The 21,222-nt window shown below is 46.4% G+C and overlaps 1 pseudogene; it reads right to left on the bottom strand.

Annotated features, from left to right (window-relative positions):
• Positions 1-298: 298 nt before the first annotated feature.
• The window catches only part of LOC149125119 (tripartite motif-containing protein 51-like), a 40,395-nt pseudogene continuing 19,471 nt past the window's right edge, over positions 299-21,222 (bottom strand).

Below are 21,222 nucleotides of genomic sequence, written 5' to 3' on the forward strand. Positions count from 1 at the left end.
GATGAAATCAAGTAACTCCACATTCTGGGAACACTGGCACATCACAAAGTGGATGAACAGCCATAACATACATTAGAGGTAATGGTTACAAACATTCATGTAAAGTAAAAACCTAACCAGCACACTTCTCACACGTAAGAAATACGTCCTCAGACACAGTGTGCCATTCTTCCCAACCCAAGAATCCTTTGGTACTAACAGCCAAGCACATCTGGCTTCCAGAAATACCTCCCAGAGATGATGGCCTGAGTGTCCCAGGCAGCAGAAGGTGCATCTTAGGAGAAGTTGGACCTCCGAATCATTCGAGTGGTGGATGTACATGGAGCTGGGGATTTACAGGCTGGGGCATTTGCAGCTGCACAGATTCACTTCTTGTTAATAGGTCTCCCAAATCCTGTAGCAACTCCGTGTCTGGTTTATGGCACATTTTCATCAGTTCTTCATATATTTCTGTTAATTCTTTACATCTTTGCAACATTTTGGCTTCCTTACATTTCTGCAGAGTCTCTGGACCTTCCTCTTCCAGTTTCTCTAAAAGCTTTTCTTCTTCCTGAAGGTGAATTGGATGCAGCCCCTTATACTCGGCGCTGTTTTTCTTTCTGTTGATGCACGTAGCTCACCCACAGACTGATGGTTGTTCTCGCGTGATTTAGGTTCCTTTGGTTGTTTTGGATCTTTTCCCATAAAGACCTCATTTGCCTCAAGAGCTTCTCCCTCTAGTCCTCAGCCATCACTTCAGCAGGGCAGTGTCTGTGAGCCTGGTGCTCTGAGAGTCAGAGCAAGGGACACAGATCAGGCTCTCATGCTCTTTGCAAAATACCTTCTTTGCCTCCTTGTGGGCCACACGCTCGTGCCCCTCACAGCTCAGGAACTGCTAGGGACGGGCCTCTCTGGCCTGGGAGGCCGTCTCCTTCACAGAACTGTAGGCCTTGAAGTCTCTGCACACAGGGCATCGGGCAGGGGTTTGGGCTTCTTGGCAGGAATGGCAGAGGTGGGGCCTACAGAAGCTGTGCCCACAGCCTGTGGGGAGTGGGAGGGTCAGGGAGCTCTGGCAGATGAAGCAGGGGAGTTCTTAGTGCAAGACTTGTGATGTGCCTGGACTCATTTTTGGGAAGGAAGAAAGCGATTATCTTCTCCCTAAGGAGCCTATCGGTGTTCCCTCCGCTGCGTGCAATAGAAGTTGGGCTATGAAGTCCACTCAGGCACTGCTGGTGGTGGTGTGGCTCACAGAAGTCTCCCCAGCTAGTTCCCCAGTTCTGGAGAAGCACCACATCATTTAAAAAATTTTTTTTTAAAAATTTATTTGTCAGATAGATTAGACAGTGAGAGAGAGAAGGAGACAGAGAGAAGGTCTTCCTTCCATTGGTTCACCCCCCAAAATGGCCACTACTGCCGGAGATATTGCCGATCTGAAACCAGGAGCCAGGTGCCTCCTCTTGGTTTCCCATGCGGGTGAAGGGCCCAAGCACTTGGGCCATCTTCCACTGCACCCCCCCCCCCCCCCAGGCCACAGCAGAGAGATGGACTGGAAGAGGAGCAACTGGGACTGGAACCTGGTACCCATATGGGATGCCGGCGCCACAGGTGGAGGATTAGCCAAGTGAGCCACAGTGCCGGCCCCCACCACATCATTTTTAATACTTAGCCTAGATGGGTAGAAAGCAACCAAATCACGTTTTTAAAATGCAGTAGAAACTTATGTGATATAATTTAAATATTTACTTAGAATTTAAAAAATTTTCATGATATCATCTCAAAATTCATTATGCTATACTGAATGTAAAAATGTAGGACATGCTTTAAACATCCAATTAAGAATAAATTTTAGCCAATACCTTGATGACACAGGAATATGTTGATACTGTGCTGAACTGATGTGGCAGCAATCAGGGAACTATTGAAATGAAAAAGTGAAAGGGACAATAGCAAGGATTTTCATGGTTACTTTGCAGAATATTTGTCTCTGATAAATGGACTTGGGCTTTTAAGGGAATTTTTAATTTATAAGCAACTCATTATAGTTATATGAAAAAATATGAGAACATATGAACAAAACTTAGTAATTTAGGATATACTTTTGTAAAAGTATGTTGACAACTACTAAATATTGTAATTGTATTTTTTTTTGACAGGCAGAGTTAGACCGAGAGAGAGAGACAGAGAGAAAGGTCTTCCTTCCATTGGTTCACCCCCAAAATGGCCTCTATGGCCGGCATGCTGCCGTAGCACCAGTCTCCCATGCGGGTGCAGGGCCCAAGCACTTGGGCCATCCTCCACTGCCTTCCTGGGCCACAGCAGAGAGCTGGACTGGAAGAGGAGCAACTGGGACAGAATCTGGCACCCCAACTGGGACTAGAACCCGGTGTGCCGGCGCCGCAAGGCAGAGGATTAGCCTAGTGAGCCGCAGCACTGGCTGTAATTGTATTTTGAACATCATCTAAAACAGAAAACATCTGATGTTAAATACTGATCTTTTATGCCTGAGTTGGATTTAGATACTGAGTATTTTCTATTGGGTAGAAAAGAACTTTTGAAATTTTTTCAGTGCTTGTAGCATGTAGTATTACTCCTCACCAAAATTTTATGAAATTTAAATGTTGGTCTAAAACTAGTTATTTTTTCCTTGAATATTCTAAATCTAAAACCTGACAATTTGGATTAGTCTTCAGATTTTCAGGACATGAAAGATACATAAATAGAGTAGCCAAGAACATGTTTTAACACATTTAGGATGTTTGCTTACAGTTAACACAGAAATACCTCAACTTTTAGATATCAAATAAAATATCCTAAGCAAACGTAGAAGGTATTTTGGTTCAAATGACTTCCTAGTTCAACTAACACATCATGTCAATTGATTTTTAAACCAATTTCTTTTTTTTTTTTTTATTTGACAGGTAGAGTTAGACAGTGAGAGAGAGACAGAAAGGTCTTCCTTCCGTTGATTCACCCCTCAAATGGCCGCTATGGCCGGAGATATACCGATCAAAGCCAGGAGCCAGGTGCTTCCTCCTGGTCTCCCATGCAGGTGCAGGGCCCAAGCATTTGGGCCATCCTCCACTGCCTTCCTGGGTCACAGCAGAGAGCTGGACTGGAAGAGGAGCAACCAGGACTAGTACCTGGCGCCCATATGGGATGCCGGCACCGGAGGCGGAGGATTAACCAAGTGAGTCATGGCGCTGGCCCCCATATTTCTTTTTTTTTTTTTTTTTAAAGATTTTATTTATTTATTTGACAGGTGCAGTTACATACAGTAAGAGAGAGAGAGAGAGAGAGAGAGAGAAAGAGAGAGACAGACAGACAGACAGACAGAGACAGAGAGAAAGGTCTTCCTTTCGTTGGTTCACTCCTCAAATGGCTGCAATGGCCGGAACTGTGCAGATCCAAAGCCAGGAGCCAGGTGCTTCCTCCTGGTCTCCCATGCGGGTGCAGAGCCCAAGCACTTGGGCCATCCTCCACTGCCTTCCTGGGCCACAGCAGAGAGCTGGACTGGAAGAGGAGCAACCAGGACTAGTACCTGGCTCCCATATGGGATGCCGGCACTGGAGGCGGAGGTTAACCAAGTGAATCATGGCGCTGGCCCCCATATTTCTTTTTTTTTTTTTAAGATTTTTTTTATTTATTTGACACGTAGAGTTACAGACAGTAAGAGAGAGAGAGAGAGGGAAAGAGAAAGAGAGAGAGAGAGAAAGACAGAGAGACAGAGAGAAAGGTCTTCCTTTCGTTGGTTCACTCCTCAAATGGCTGCAATGGCTGGAACTGCGCAGATCCAAAGCCAGGAGCCAGGTCTCCCATGCGGGTGCAAAGCCCAAGCACTTGGGCCATCCTCCACTGCCTTCCCGGACCACAGCCAAGAGCTGGACTGGAAGAGGAGCAACCGGGACCAGAACCGGCGCCCATATGGGATGCTGGCACTGCAGGCAGAGGATTAACCTGCGCCACGGGGGCGGCCCCAAACTCATATTTCTTGAAGCTTACCTGTGATCATTCCCTGGTGGCTCAGGTTGAAGGTGGATCACTGCAGGGAGGATTTGCATCTGTATCAGGGAGCTGTGGATGCCACCATCCGGCCTGAAAGAGAGCGAGGTATGGAAGGGGAGAGAGTGAGAATGCTCCCCACCCATTGGTTCACTCCCCAAATGCCTGCAATGGGGGGGTGGACTGGGCGCCCTGAAACCAGGAGCTGGGAGCTCAGTCTGGATCTCTCATGTTGGTGGCACAGACCCACGTACTTGAGCCAATATTCCCAGGGTGCACATTGGCAGGAAACTGGAATCAAGAGTGGAGCCCAGACTTGAACCCAGATACTCTGATGTGGGGCAAAGGCATTCCCGGCAGCTTACCTGCTAGACTGCATTGCAACACTTGGGTCTGTTTCAAATTCTGAGCGAGACTAAAATTTTTAGATCACTCCGGTAAAAATGCAGGCTGCAGTGAGGGTTGATGTTTTCCTCTTTCACTTAGCACCAGGATTAAAATGCACCCTCTCCTCCTAGAGGTCTGTTTTGTTTTTCTTGTATTTCACATGAGTTCTGAGGGCTTAGTGATTTTCTGTGGGGGAGGGTGGGGCGAGGGGGCAGTTCCTACTTTTTGGGAAACCATCTTCTGTGTTCCTTACCTCCAGGGATGGCTTTGAGCCCTACTCCCTGTGGCCCGTGAGGCCTTGGTGGCTTCAGGGTTCAGCCAGTCCCTCAGGGTGAGAGGCGGCCGCTGTGCCCCTTCCCCTCTGGGTGCTGTTTTCACCCAGTGTGCTCCCTCTGTGTGTTTATTACTAACTAGGATGCTCAGCCTTTTAAGGAAAAGACTGAACATCTTTTATTAAGTACTTGTATTGCTTATCGTGGGAGGATTAGCCATAGTACTGGAAATCCAACACTCTAGTTGAATTGACTCTTACGTTAATTGGAGCTCATGTTAAGTGCAGTTGGAAACATCTAGCTGATGCAGTTGAATGAATATTTTTACTTCCTCATATGCTGTGTAAAATTTATTGTTCAGTTTTCTTGTGCTTGTGTGTTCAATGTGAAAGTCTCTTATAAGCAGGAATTCCATCTCATGGTTGTTCAAACATATTCTTTATTCTCTGGAGGGATTGAAATATTCCCTCTGGAAGTCGCTATGAACTACTAAAATGCACCCAGAATTCCAGTGTGCTGTAATCCATGCTGTATCATGCAGACTGGATATTACCTGGGAAGCGACACAGAAATCATTTCTGAGATCATAGATCTCAATATGGACTGGGTAAGGTGTGACTAGTGTTTTATGATCTCTCTGCTTTTGTTTCTAAGGGCTGTACACGTAGCACTGACCCGTGTGTGTAAGAAGTACACAATGAATCATAAAGATGCATTTATAGGGGTAGCATTTGGCTTAGCCATCGACGCTGGCTGGGATGCCCGGATCCTGTATCTGAGTATCTGCATCCAAGTCCCCGCTCAGCTGTCAATTCTAGCTTCCTGCTAATGCACACCCTGGGAGGCGGGGGACTCAAGTACCTGCCTCCCTGCCACCCACGTGGGCGATCTGGATTGAATTCCAGGCTCCGGAGTTTGGCCCAGCCCAGTCTTTGTTGTTAGGGGCTTTTGGGGGAGTAAACCAGTAGATCAGAGTTCTCTCTCTTCTGTCTCTCAAATGAGTAAACAAATAGATAAATATGCATTTGTAGTCCACACTCCAGGTTAACTGAATTTGTGAGGAATCTGGTACGTGGACTTGGGTGCCAGCCTGGCTTGTATGAGGGTGCTTCAAAAACAATGTCAAAAAGTTTATAGGCAATGTTTATTACAAAAAGCCCAATGCATTGATTTTGCACCAAAATAAACTTATCTTTTATTTTCCATGAACTCCTCCTTTCTGAGTTATTATGCTTTTTCTGCACTTCACTGGCTACATGTACTTGGGCAGAGGGCTTCATTTCTCAGCCTTTGGTTCTGTACACTGGGGATGATCATTCTGATCTTGTGGAGCTGTCGTTAGTAGTCATGTTTGCAGTGGAGGATGGACCAAGTGCTTGGGCCCCTGCTCCCATATGGGGAGACCCAGTAGAAGCTCCTGGTTCTTGGCTTTGGATCAGCACAGCTCCAGCTGTGGCAGCCATTTGGGCAGTGAACCAGTGAATGAAAAACCTCTCTTTTTCTTTCTGTCTCTACCTCTCTCTTAAAAAAAAAATCAGTCTTGAAGGAGACAACAATAAGGCTGGCTGGCCTTTGCTCCAGGGTTTTTTTTTTTTTTTAAAGGATTTTTAGATTGTAAGTATAGTTTCTAATCAATTTACATCATTAGAAGGCACACATATTAAGCCAGTTTGGATTTTCTGTGATTATCACTCAAACTTATTTACTAATTATTTTTCTAAATAGCAAGATACATCTCCACTCAGTCTCCCCACCCCACCCCCAAATCAATGGTCCCATAAGAAATCATTTTGCCGTTAGCCTGGAAATGTTCCAAAAACGTAACGGCGTGGTGGCAGTCTGTGGCACGGCCTCAAGGGAGACATCAGATGGTGGTTCAAATGTGGCTTTCATGCTCTGGATCCCGCGTTGAAAGGAAAGATGCCGTGTGTCTCTGACAAGGTGGTGCTGAATAGGGTGTTCTGTCTCTGTCAGCTCATCAGCCTCTGGGGACGCACAATCCGAAAGCCATCAGTGGCCTCGTGGGCATTGCCTTTCATTGGCGTCTCTTCCGGGGCCTTGAAATACGGCGGGAGGGACCACGTGGACGCCAGCAAATGCTAATCATGTAGCAGCCGGCTGCATAAGCTGCTCTCATCTGGGGATTTAAAAACACTTTGCAAACACAGAAGTCATTAATCTTCACGGTGGCCCTCTGGAGTCATAAGCATCCATCACCACCCATCCTTACCACTGGGAAATCTGGGATTTCACTGGCACAGTGCAGGGCTGCAGGCAGGGGCCCAGGTGGGTCCTGGGATCCCAACTGTGATCAGATCATCAGGCTCTAGAACTGCTGTGGCGAGCAAGGCACAGCAGGAGGACCGGAGGCGTGGTCGACGCTCTGGAGCCAAGTTTGATTCTATGAAAGCTGTGGCTGTGGCCAGACCCCAGTCAGAAGCACTGGCCATCTTGGGAAATGTTATTGGGAAAAGACACGGCTTGCTTTTGTGGTTTTGGTCTTTTCCTTTCCTTGGTTATTTCTTTCCCTTTTTCCCCTGCAATTGCTCTTTTAATTTCATTTCTCACATCTGAAGTCATAGATTCACAGCCTTTGAGAGTACAAAGACATTGCCAGAGTTGGCCACTTTTGATCTCTCCGTGAAATTTTGATAATCTGGGCTGGGGTGAGTTTCTTGACAGTGAGGACTCAGGCGTTAGAGTAGAAGTCCATTCCTGTCACTCCATGTTTTATTGGGCACATTTTACTGGACCAATGGCAGGTGCTTCATACATATCTTCTGAATGAACATACGAATAAGGAGAGCCTTACCTGGCGTAAGGGTTGGAAGAAAAGCCACTGTGGCAGTGGCTGTACCTGTTCAGGTAAGGCGCAGAGGTTCACTGGATCAACCCAGACTTCTGGTGGCTACACTACTGGCTAGCACCTTTAATCAGCTCATGCCCCTAATTTTATAGAACAAGTTACCAAAGGCCACAGAGGGTTTAAGTGAAATGCCCCAAATCTCATAATTCTTAGAAATGCAGCCATATCGTAAAATCTGGGAAATCACTGGATTCTTTTCTACTTACGTAGAACCTAAAGTAGTTGGTGTAACATCTCTTCGTAAGTAAAGTCCTGCTCTGTCACCTGTCATGTGACTGCCCAGGGCCACTTCATTCTAATAAGCAGTCATTTCTTTACCTGTGAAATGCTCACAATGACACCACCCCTCGAGCATCACTGTGAGGATGAAATAAGATAATGGACACTGTGAGGATGAAATAAGATAATGGACATGAGCCTGTTAGGAGATTTCACAGTTTAATAATTATGTATTTTATAATTCTATTTGAAGATTTTATTTGTTTATTTGAGAGGCAGAGTTACAGAAACAGAAAGGGAGAGACAGAGAGGTCTTCCATCTGCTGGTTCGCTTCCCAAATGGCCACAGTAGCTGGAGCTGGGCCAGGCTGAAGCCAGGAGCCAGGAGCTTCTCCCGATCTTCCATGCGGGTGCAGGGGCCCAAGGACTTGGGCCATCTTCCACTGCTTTCCCAGGCCACAGCAGAGAGCTGGATAGGAAGTGGAGCAGCTGGGACTCAAAGCAGTGTCCACAGGGGGTGCCAGCACTGCAGGTGGAGGCTTAGCCTACTATGCCATGGCACTGGCCCCTATAATTCTATTTGAATACAAAGTTCCTAATGAAATGTTGTAGATAGTTCTGGCCAGTGACAGCCATTCCAAACCGAGAACCATTAGGCATTGCCTCATTGACAGTGTTGAGGTGAAAATATTAGGAAATATATTGCAGGGAGTTTGCTGGGAGCTTCCTGTATATGAGAGACAAGGCGGGGCTAAGGCAAGAGACTAAACGTCTTGTGAGTCAGTATTCTGTGGGAATCTCATCTGGATAGCCTGCAACTGCAAGTTAAACATAAAGTTATAATTTATGAGTTTATAAAGTTAATCACATCAAAAGGCTTTATATACAATAGAGGAAAGTGAATGAAAAATGTGAATAGATAAAAAAGTAAGGAGGAGGCCGGCGCCGCAGCTCACTAGGCTAATCCTCTGCCTAGCGGCGCTGGCACACCGGGTTCTAGTCCCTGTTGGGGCGCCGGATTCTGTCCCGGTTGCCCCTCTTCCAGGCCAGCTCTCTGCTGTGGCCAGGGAGTGCAGTGGAGGATGGCCCAGGTGCTTGGGCCCTGCACCCCATGGGAGACCAGGAAAAGCACCTGGCTCCTGGCTCCTGCCATCGGATCAGCGCGGTGCGCCGGCCGCAGCGCGCCGGCCGCGGCGGCCATTGGAGGGTGAACCAACGGCAAAGGAAGACCTTTCTCTCTGTCTCTCTCTCTCTCACTGTCCACTCTGCCTGTCAAAAAAAAATAAAATAAAATAAAAATAAAAAAAATAAGGAGGAACCGAGGGGTAGCTAATGTGGTCTTCATTTGTGCCGATGGCCATAAGATCGGAGCTGGTGTTTGTAACATTTCTGTCACCACGTGTTCTCTGTTCCCTTTGCTCCCAGTTTGCAGGTTGTGGTTGTACCTGGCGGGTGACCCAAAGTTCCTTTCGGGTTGGGTGTAGGCCTTTAGGTGTCCTGGTTGTGCTGACCAGCCGTCTTTATTACCAGCGGGGCATGGGGGTACTAGGAGCCACTGTCTCCTGGGTTCTGCTCGTTTTTGGCTCCTGGCCGTAGCCAGCATTGCCTGTTTTTGATTTCTGAGCTCAGTAGCTCTATGTCTTCACCCCTTCCTTGTCATTAGATTGTCTTTGTCTGGGTCATGCCTATGCTTATTTTGAGCATAACCACCCATAACTCTGGCATATTTTAAATCTGTGGTTGCACTTTTGGAGAGGAGGTGAAGACAGGCGTTGCTGTGTGCTGCTGAGCCTACTGGCACGTTGTGGTGCCCACTCTGATGCCCTCCGTAGGGGTCCTGACTGCCAGTGGGCTGCCGAGGCCTACAGCTGTGTCCTTCATGCAGTTGAACCTCATGCGCAGGGAGCTGCCTTGTGCAAGGTTGTGCCTCCTCTTGGCTGGTGTGGGTGTGAGGGGTCTCCCTCCTGGCTTCTGTTTGGAGCAGCTGTGCAGGGCATCCCAGCCCTGGAGCTCCCCATGGGAGGGACTGAGAGCTCAGCTGCAATGGCCTGCAGCAGTTTCTCCCTGCACCTCCTCCTGCCTTGGTCGCTTCCTTAGGTGTGGTGCGAGGGTGTTTCAGATTTGTGGACAGGTGGGTGTTCAGCCTAGCAGTTAAGACATGCACATCTCGATTTATCAGAGTGCCTGGGTTTGATTCCTGGCTCTGGCTCCTAATTCTGGCTTTCTGGGTGGTAGTAGGGGCGGCTCCAGTAACTGAGTCCCTGTCACTCAAGCGGGAGAACTGGATTGAGTTTCTGGCTTCTAGTGTTGGCCCAGTTGTGGGCATTTGGGAAGTGAAATGGCAAGTAGAAAGTCTCTCTCTCTCTGTCTCTCTCTCTTTTTTTATTTTTATTTTTGTTTATTTATTTATTTTTGACAGGCAGAGTGTACAGTGAGAGAGAGAGAGACAGAGAGAAAGGTCTTCCTTTTTGCTGTTGGTTCACCTTCCAATGGCCGCCGTGGCCGGCGCACTGTGGCCGGCACACCGCGCTGATCTGATGACAGGAGCCAGGTGCTTCTCCTGGTCTCCCATGGGGTGCAAGGCCCAAGCACTTGGGCCATCCTCCACTGCACTCCCTGGCCACAGCAGAGAGCTGGCCTGGAAGAGGGGCAACCGGGACAGAATCCGGCACCCCAACCGGGACTAGAACTGGTGTGTTGGCGCCGCAAGGCGGAGGATTAGCCTAGTGAGCCACGGCTCCGGCCTGTCTCTCTCTCTTTTAAGATTTATTTTATTTATTTGAAAGACAGAGTTACAGAGAGAGGTAGAGCCAGAGGGAGAGAGAGAGGTCTTCCATCTGCTGGTTCACTCCCCAAGTGACCACAATGACCAGAGCTGAGCTGATCTGAAGCCAGGAGCCAGGAGCTTTTTCTGGGTCTCCCACGTGGGTGCAGGGGCCCAAGCACTTGGGCCATCTTCCACTGCTTTCCCAGGCCATAGCAGAAAGGTGGATCAGAAGTGAAGCAGCCAGGACTCGAATCTGTGTCCATATGGGCTGCTGGCACTGTAGGCTGGGGCTTTAACTTGCTGTGACACAACGCCCCCCACCCTTGAATAAGAAAAAAAAAATTGATGGAAAAAATGGAATGAAAAGATAAGTTCATTTTGGAGCAAACATTTTTTTTTAAACTCTAGCATTTTTTTTTAAAGCATGTGCCTTTTCTGTAAACTTTTTGAAGACCCCATGTATCTCCTGAGAACATTCCACTGTGTCCTCTGGCACACTTCTCTCCACCTTGGAGCCTTTTGGGGACCCAGTCCAACTCAGACTGGCCACTCACCAGAGAAATTAGTCAGTGGCCTGCAAAAGACTCCTGTGCTTTGATGTACTGGATGTCTGTTATATTTTTTCTTAGCAAGCCTTCTCTTTTCTGAAATTGTTCTTTCTTTTGGAAACTATCATTCCCTGTGATTCCAGTCACATTATTTATTGCAGAGTTTTCCACATTCTGTGACTGTAGGCTTTATCTAGCCCAAATTAGAATTATTGCTTCTTGCAACTATGCTTTCTGAACTAGTTCACTAGATTAAAGCACTCCTTTATAAACCAATGAGTTAATAAACCTGGCTTACTAAATTGATCTACCTTTTTATTTTATCAAACACTTATTTTATTTATTTGTGGGGCCAGTGCTGTGGTGCAGTGGGATAAAGCCCTGGCCTGTGGTGCTGGCATCCCATATGGGCGCTGGTTCAAGTCCCAGCTATTCTACTTCTGATCCAGCTCTGTGCTATGGCCTGGGAAAGCAGTAAGACAATGGACCAATTCCTTGGGCCCCTTTGCCCATGTAGGGGACCTAGAGGAAGCTCCTGGCTGTTGGCTTTGGATCTCTCTTTTTCTGCCTCTGCATCTCTCTAACTCTGCCTTTCAAGTAAATGAATAAATCTTAAAAAAAAAGAGATTTATTTATTTATTTGAAAGGAAGAGTTACAGAGAGCTGTAGAGACACAGAGAGAGGTCTTCCATCCGCTGGTTCACTAACCAGATGGCTGTAATGTCCAGAGCTGGGCAGATCTGAAGCCAGAAGCCAAGAGCTTCTTCCTGGTCTCCCATGTGAGTGCAGGGGCATAAGGACTAGGCCATCTTCTACTGCTTTCCCAGGCCACAACAGAGAGCTGGATCGGAAGTGGAGCAGCCAGGGATATTTCATGTCATTAAGTGCCCTTCCATTACATACTTTTATTTTCTTCCCTAGAAACTTTTTATTTAGGGATTACAAACTTCGTACATTTCATAATTACAACTTTAGGAACATGGTGAGTCTTCCCACCTTGCCCTCCCTCCCACCTACTCTCCCACCCTTCGTCCTCCTTCCTCTCCTAGTCCCATCCTTATTTTTTACTAAGATCTATTTTCAATTAACGTTATACGCATATGATTAATTCTATGTTAAGTAAAGAGGTCAACAAATAGTATGAAAAAAGCTATTCCTCAACAGTCGAGACAAGGGCTGTTCAGTCATTGCTTCTCAAAGTGTCAATTTCATTTCCTTTTTTTTTAAGATTTATTTATTTATTTGAAAGGCAGAGTTATAAAAAGGCAGAGGCAGAGAGATGGAGGTAGAGAGAGAGAGACAGAGAGAGAGCGCGCGTGTGCGCGAGAGAGCCCTCCATCTGCTGGTTCACTCCCCAAATAGCCACAACTGCTGGAGCTGAGCTGATCTGAAGCCAAGATCCCAGAGCCTCCTCTGGGTCTCCCAAGTGGGTGCTGGGTCCTAAGCCCTTGGGCCATCCTCTGCTGCTTTCCCAGGTACATCCACAGAGAGCTGAATCAGAAGTGGAGCAGGCAGGACACAATCTGCTCCCATATGGGGTGCAGGCACAGCAGGCAGTGGCCTTATCTGCTATGCCACAGTTCCAGCCCCTCAATTGGTTTCTAACATGATTCTATCACGTTATGCAGGTAGCAGAATGTAAGATAGTGTACTTTGCTAACACTGGATTGTTTTCATAAAAGAATCTTGTCAGTTTGATGGGCAACATGGTGGTTTATTTCTTAATATTTTGTTAATCACCAATAGAAGAAACTTTTTTTAAAAGATTTTATTTATTTATTTGAGAGGTAGAGTTACGGACAGTGAGAGGGAGAGACAGAGAGAAAGGTCTTCCTTCGGTTGGTTCACTCCCCAAATGGCCTCAACAGCTGGAGCTATGCCGACCCAAAGCCAGGAGCCAGGAGCTTCTTCCCGGTCTCCCATGTGGGTGCAGGGGCCCAAGCACTTGGTCCATCTTCTACGGCTTTCTCAGGCCACAGCAGAGAGCTGGATTGGAAGAGGAGCAGCCAGGACTAGAACTAGTGCCCATATGGGATGCTGGCACCTCAAGTGGAGGATTAACCTGCGCCATGGCATTGGCCCCTAGATGAAACTTTTTTAAAAAATATTTTTATTTATTTGAAAGGAAGAATTACAGAGAAGGAAGTAGAGAGGGAGAGGAAAAGGGGGAGGGAGAGGGAGAGAGGTTGAGTTTCCACTCACTGGGTCACTCACTAAATGGCTACAACAACTGGATCAAGTCAAAGCCAGGAGCTTTGAACTCTAATCTGATCTCCCATGTGGGTGGCAGGGGTCCAAGCACTTGGTCCATCCTCCACTGCTTTCCCAAGTGTATTAGCAGGGAGCTAGATCTGAAGTGGAGCAGCTGGGACTAAAACTCGTACTCTGACATAGGATGAAATGGGGTGCTGGGGTCTCAGGTAGTGTCTTAACCTCCTGTGCCACTATGCCAGCCCCAAGACGTATTTTCATACATTTATTGTCTACCTCTCTTTCTGTGTCAGTATGTCAATTGCTTGTTCTGTCCTTTGTCCACACTTGTCTTGGCATGTTAAAAGTTTTCTGTATTGGGCCGGCGCCGCAGCTCACTAGGCTAATCCTCCGCCTTGCGGCGCCGGCACACCGGGTTCTAGTCCCGGTCGGGGCACCGGATTCTGTCCCGGTTGCCCCTCTTCCAGGCCAGCTCTCTGCTATGGCCAGGGAGTGCAGTGGAGGATGGCCCAAGTCCTTGGGCCCTGCACCCCATGGGAGACCAGGAGAAGTACCTGGCTCCTGCCATCGGATCAGCGCGGTGCGCTGGCCGTAGCGCGCTGGCCGCGGTGGCCATTGGAGGGTAAACCAACGGCAAAGGAAGACCTTTCTCTCTATCTCTCTCTCTCACTGTCCACTCTGCCTATCAAAAAAATTTAAAAAATGGAAAAAAAAAAGAAAAAAAAGAAAAAAGAAAAAGTTTTCTGTATTGTATGATGCAGGTTGTTTTTTTTTCGGTTGGGGTGTCATCTGTCTTTTAATTTTGTTTATGCAGTCTTTGGATGTATGCAGTGGTTTCCATAAAGGTCTTCACCAACCCTAGGGAAGAGACACTTGTTGGGTGAGATAGAAGGGAACAGACCAGGAGGCTGACAAAGCCTGCAGTGAACCCTAGCACCCTGACAAGGGCCCTGCCACTGTGTCCTGTGCCTCATTCAGTCTACAGGTGATGGAGCAGTGGTCTGGGGAGAATAAGAAGTAAGATTGAGGTCTCCTAACAACAGCATTGTCCATGACGGGCTGCATTACATTTTATAAAAAAGTAATTAATTTAGTGTTGGTGAAAAGGAATAATAAATTTCTTTTGTGCTTTTCCTATAATCTTATGCTGGCCACAGCACACGGAATAAGGAATTAAAAATGTCCCTGAAGCTGATTACATCTTTACACCTAGAATTGATGGTTCTAATTTATTTTTATTGATTGTGTAGCATTTTATAAAAGCTATATGGATGTCATGGTGCTTACCCAGAGCAAACTCACTGTGGCACCCACCATCCATCTCTAATTGTTAACAGTGTCTACAAATTAAAGTGGAGGCCTTTGAAACTGAAGAACAGGCTATGTCATGGTAGCTTGCCTTGTTGGCTCAAAGACTAGAAACAAGCAGCAAATGGCTGAATATTCCAGAAACGGACTTTGCCTCTAAGAGGCAGGATGCAGGGCTGTCTGGTTTAGCTAGTAAAAATGTGGAGCATCCAGTCGAGTTTCAGGTAAACCATGGATAATTTTTTTTAATATAGTCAGCTAGCATTTAACAATGGAGGTGCATCCTGAGAGATGCATTGTTAGGTAATTCCATCATTGCACGAGCATCATAGAGTGTCCTTACCGAAACTAAGACAGAGGTGACATCACTAGGTGACATAATATTTTTTAAAAGCTTTTATTTAACAAATATAAATTTCATAGGTACAGCTTTTGGAATATAGTGGTTCTTCCCCCCATACTTGCCCTCCCACCCCTACTCCTGTCCACCTCTTACTCCCTCTCCCATTAAGATTCATTTTTAATTATCTTTATATACCGAAGGTCAATTCTATACTAAGATTTCAACAGTTTGCACCCACACAGACACACAAAGTATAAAGTACTGTTTGAAGACAAATTTTACCGTTAATTTTCATAGTGCAACTCATTAAAATCAGAGGTCCTACATGGGGAGCAAGTGCACAGTGACTCCTGTTGTTGATTTAACAATTGACACTCTTATTTATGATGTCAGTGAGCAACCAGGCTTTTGCCATGAGCTTCCAAGGCTATGGAAGCCTTTTGAGTCCATAAACTCCGACATTATTTAGACAGGGCCATAAGCAAAGTGGAAGTTCTCTCCTTCTTTCAGAGAAAGGTAACTCCTTCTTTGATGGTCCCTACTTTCCACCAGGATCTCACTCACAGAGATCTTTCATGTAGATCATTTTTTGCCACAGTGTCTTGGCTTTCCATGCCTGAAATGCTCTCATGGGCTTTTTTTTTTTTTTTTTTTTTTTGACAGGCAGAGTGGACAGTGAGAGAGAGAGACAGAGAGAAAGGTCTTCTTTGCCGTTGGTTCACCCTCCAATGGCCGCCGCGGCCGGCGCGCTGCGGCCGGCACACCGCGCTGATCCGATGGCAGGAGCCAGGAGCCAGGTGCTTATCCTGGTCTCCCATGGGGTGCAGGGCCCAAGCACTTGGGCCATCCTCCACTGCACTCCCTGGCCACAGCAGAGAGCTGGCCTGGAAGAGGGGCAACCGGGACAGAATCCGGCTCCCCGACCGGGACTAGAACCCGGTGTGCCGGCGCCGCTAGGCGGAGGATTAGCCTAGTGAGCCGCGGCGCCGGCCTCTCATGGGCTTTTGAGCCAGGGCTGAATACCGTAAGGGCTGATTCTGAGGCCAGTGTGCTGTTTAGGGCATTTGTCATTCTATGAGAGGTGACATAATCTTATGGGTGTGCTGTTCTCTGTGTGACCTCTCACTGAATGAAATGTCATTATGTGATACATATCTGTATAATTGTGTCCTATGCATTATTTGGGGGATTGTTTGTGTTATGAAATTATTCATTGCTTATGTTATGTGAAATTTAAATTTATTAAGGCATCTGTATTTTATCTGTCCACCTAGGAAGAGGTACTGTTGGTTAAGCATCTTGAATACCAAACCCATGCACTGCATGTATTAGATGAGGTTGATTCTTTATCAGTCCATTGATAGTAGTTGAATGAACAAGGTGGTTTCCAGGAAAAGTCCACCAAGATCCTCAGTAATAGGAAGTGGAAATATTGCATTGGTTTCCTAGGATGACTGTCATGAAGCGACATAAGCTGATGGCGCAAAACACCAGAAGTGTGTGTGCATCAGAGTTCTGGAGGCTGGAAGTGTGAAACCAGGGAGCTGGCAGTGACATGTTCTCTCTGGCTCTGGCAGGGCAGTCCCTGCCTGGTTCTTCTGGGCTTCTGGTGCTTCCTGCTGTTTGGTTCACAGCCAGAGTGCTTCACTCTCCACTGCTGTCATCACAGGGCAAGCCCCGTGTGTCTGTGTCTTATATGGCATTTTCCTCTTCCTAGAAGGGCACCAGTCTGGTCGAGTTAGAGCCCATGCTACTAACCTCATCTAAACTTGATGACATCTGCAAAGACCCTGTTTCCGAAGAAGGTCACGTTTACAGGTACCAGAGATTAGGACCAGCTTATCATTTCAGGAGGACACAATTCAACATGTAAGATCACCTAACATCTGTGATTATATATTAACAGTTGGGAAACAAGTTTTACTGTAGGTATTTTTCTATTTGCCAATTCTAAGTACATATACTGCCCAAATCATATTCTACCCAATTATTCTCAACTGGAAAGATAATTATTTTTTAAAAAAGATTCATTCTATTCATTATAAAGGCAGACTTACAGAGAGAAAGAGGGAGAGATAGACAGACAGAAAGACACACACACAAACACACACACACACACACAGAGAAAGAGAGGTCGAGAAAGCTCTTCCATCTGGTAGTTCACTTCCCAAATGGCAACAATGGCTGGGGGTAGGCCAGGCCAAAGTCATGAGTCAGGACCTTCTTCCGGGTCACCCACGTAGGTGGCAGAGGCCCAAGTACTTGGGCCATCTTCTCTGGTTCCCGGGAGCATCAGCAGAGAGTTAGATCAGAAGTGAAGCAGGCCGGTGCCGTGGCTCAATGGGCTGATCCTCCGCCTTGCGGCCCCGGCACACCGGGTTCTAGTCCCGGTCGGGGCACCAGATTTTGTCCCGGTTGCCCCTCTTCCAGGCCAGCTCTCTGCTGTGGGCCGGGAGTGCAGTGGAGGATGGCCCAAGTGCTTGGGCCCTGCACCCCATGGGAGACCAGGATAAGTACCTGGCTCCTGGCTTCGGATCAGCGTGATGTGCCGGTCGCAGCGCCGGCCGCGGTGGCCATTGGAGGGTGAACCAACGGCAAAGGAAGACCTTTCTCTCTGTCTCTCTCTCTCACTGTCCACTCTGCCTGTCAAAAAAAAAAAAAAAAAAAAAAGTGAAGCAGCAGGGGCTGGAGCACTGCCCACATGGGATGCCGGGCTGCTGGTGGTGTTTAACATGCTATGCCACAGCACAGGCCCCCAAGATTTTTAAAAGAACAAATACAAAATCTGATGTGACAGTCTAGACTTCAAGCTTACATTTTTGTCCTTCAGCCCAAACTTGATATTGGAAGGAGGAAGCTCTGGGGACTGCTGCATTCAATCAGGCAGAAGTTTACATTCCTTGGACAGAGGGTAAAGTGTGCTTTTTGTAAAAAAAAAAAAAAAAAATCTTTTATTTGAGAGAGCAGGAGAAAGAGAGAGAGAGAGAGAGAGAAAGAAAGCACGCCTATCCGTTGGTCCATTCTTCAAATTCTTGTAATGGCCCTGACCAGGAGCTGGGAACCCCATTCAGGTCTCCCATGCAGGTAGCAGGAACTCAATCAGCTAAACTATCCCCTGCTGCCTCCCAGGGTGTGCATTAGCAGGCAACTAGAATCTGGAGTGGAGCCAGGACTCGAACTCAGGCACTCTGATATAGGATATGGGTGTCTTAGCCAGTAGGCTAATTGCCCACCCCTAAATTGTGCTTTTAAAGGAAAATAATAGTTGTTGGTGGACTCCCAGGAGTGACGTCAGGGGGAGGCTCCCACCATGGTCCCAGAGGGTGCTCTCACGCTCCTTCAGCCACTGCTAGTACAATCGACCCAGCAAGGGAGGGGGAGATGTGGTCTGAAACAGCAGTAACTTTTGCTTGGGAACTTGTAAGTCATTTTAGCCTTAAGGTGCTGTGGCAGCAAACTCACAGGAGCTGCTCAGCAGTGCACGAGCTGTAAAAGAGGACTGGAACAAGAAGCAGAGGTGGCCGAGTAACACCTGGCTTTTAGTTATGGTGTCAGGAACACAGGGTCGGTTCATCAAAGGCCACACCAGTCAGTTTTCTTTTCTTTTTCTTTTTTAAGAAAACTTTTATTTAATAAATATAATTTTAGAAAGTACAACTTTTGGATTATAATGTTTTTCCCCCATAATCACCTTCTAACCCGCAAACCATCCCATCTCCTACTCCCTCTCTCAACCCATTCTTCATTAAGATTCATTTTTAATTATCTTTATATACAGAAGATCAACTTAGTATATACTAAGTAAAGATTTCAACAGACTGCACCCACACAGACACACAAAGTATAAAGTACTGTTTGAAGACTAGTTTTACCTTTTTTTTTAAACTTTTATTTAATGAAAATAAATTTCCAAAGTACAGCTTATGGATTACAATGGCTTCCCCCCCATAACGTCCCTCCCACCCGCAACCCTCCCCTTTCCCACTCCCTCTCCCCTTCCATTCACATCAAGATTCATTTTTGATTCTCTTTATATACAGAAGATCAGTTTAGCATACATTAAGTAAAGATTTCAACAGTTTGCTCCCACACAGAAACATAAAGTGAAAAATACTGTTTGAGTACTAGTTATAGCATTAAGTCTCAATGTACAGCACACTAAGGACAGAGATCCTACATGAGGAGTAAGTGCACAGTGACTCCTGTTGTTGACTTAACAAATTGACACTCTTGTTTATGGCATCAGTAATCACCCTAGGCTCTTGTCATGAGCTGCCAAGGCTATGGAAGCCCCCTGAGTTCACCGACTCTGATCATATTTAGTTTTATCTTTAATTCGCATAGTACAACATGTTAAAGACAGAGAATTTACATGGGGAGTAAGTGCACAGTGACTCCTGTTGTCACATTTAACAATTGCAGGCCAGTTTTTTTTTTTGACAGGCAGAGTGGACAGTGAGAGAGAGAGACAGAGAAAGGTCTTCCTTTTTTGCCATTGGTTCACCCTCCAATGGCCGCTGTGGCCAGCACGCTGCAGCCGGCACACCGCACCGATCCGAAGGCAGGAGCCAGGTGCTTCTCCTGGTCTCCCATGGGGTGCAGGGCCCAAGCACTTGGACCATCCTCCACTGCACTCCCGGGCCACAGCAGAGAGCTGGCCTGGAAGAGGGGCAACTGGGACAGAATCCGGCACCCCGACCGGGACTAGAACCTGGTGTGCCGACGCCGCAAGGCGGAGGATTAGCCTAGTGAGCCGCGGCGCTGGCTGCAGGTCAGTTTTATAATTCAGACTGAGTTAGGGAAAAGAGGATCTTTAGATAATATAACAGCATTAAAGAAAAATTTGAAAAAAATGGAAAATCATAATTTTAGAAACCTTACACAAATATGTACATATTCCTCTCCTTTTATAATATTGTGACATGAGGTTTTCAGGTTAGTGGTTTACCTGTGACAAGTTGGAGCATTTTTTAAAAAATGACTTTATTTATTTGAGAGGCAGAGTTACAGACAGAGAGAGGGAGAAACAGAGAGAGAGGTCTTCCAACCACTGGTTCATGCCTCAGATGGTCACAACGGCTGGAGCTGGGCTGATCCGAAGCCAAGAGCCAGGAGCTTCTTCTGGGTCTCCCATGCAGGTGCAGGGGCCCAAGGACGTGGGCCATTCTTCACTTTTTTCCCCAGGCCATTAGCAAAAGCTGGATCTGAAGAGTGGCAACTGGGACAAAAATTGGTATCCATATGGGATGCTGGCACCACAGGCAGATGCTTAGGCTACTGTGCCACAGTGCCAACCTTGAAGCATATTTTTTATAATTTAAACGTGTCTTTCTTTGAAAAATAGTGGCCACCGCAAAGGAAACAATAAAAAAGTGAAGAGACAACTAAAAGAGTGGGAGAAAATATTTGCAAACTATGTATCAGATAAAGGATTAATATCCAGAACACATAGGGAGCTCAAGCGACTCAACACCAACAGAGCAAACAATCCAGTTAGGAATAGGTTAAGGATACGAACCGGCGTTTCCAAACGAGGAAATACAAATGGGCAAGAGACACATGAAAAACTGCTCAGGATCATTAGCCATCAGGGAAACACAAATCAAAACCACAATGAGGTTTCACCTCACCCAGATAGAATGGCTCTCATCCAAAAATCCAAAAATTACAAATTCTGGAGAGGATCTAGAGAAAATGGTACCCTTTTATACTGTTGGTGGGAATGCAAACTGGTACAGCCATTATGGAAGACAGTATGGTGATTCCTCAGAAAACTAAAAATGGGCCTGCCATAGGAGCTGGCTATCCCACTCCTGGGAATATTTCCAAGGGAAATGGAATCAGCACACGAAAGAGTTAACCTGCACTCCCATGATTATAGCAGTCAATTCACAATAGCTGAGATATGGAATCAACCTTGATGTCCATCAGTTGATGACTGAATAAAGAAGATGGGGTAGATACACAGGATGGAATACTACTCAGCCATAAAAAAGGATGAACTCCTGACATTTACAACAAAATGGATGTGATTGGAGATCATTTTGTTATGTAAAATAAGTCAGATTCAAAAGAAAAATATCATGTTTTCTCTTACTTGTGGTAGTTGATATATACAGATACACTAAAAAATAAAATAAAGGCCACCCAAATTTAAAAGTCATTTGCAACATAGGCCAGTCATATAAAAATAAGATAATGAAAGCATTAACCTGCTTGTTATGATCTGTAAGACTGGTTTGTGCTGATGGGACGTCGGAGAGCCTTGTGAGGGTTGCACACTGGGTTTCTCATGTGTAAACTCGTAATTCAGGTTTACACTT

Source organism: Oryctolagus cuniculus, chromosome 8, assembly GCF_051225735.1.
Source record: "Oryctolagus cuniculus isolate XC-2025 breed Fujian yellow rabbit chromosome 8, ASM5122573v1, whole genome shotgun sequence".
Classification (NCBI taxonomy): Eukaryota; Metazoa; Chordata; class Mammalia; order Lagomorpha; family Leporidae; genus Oryctolagus; species Oryctolagus cuniculus.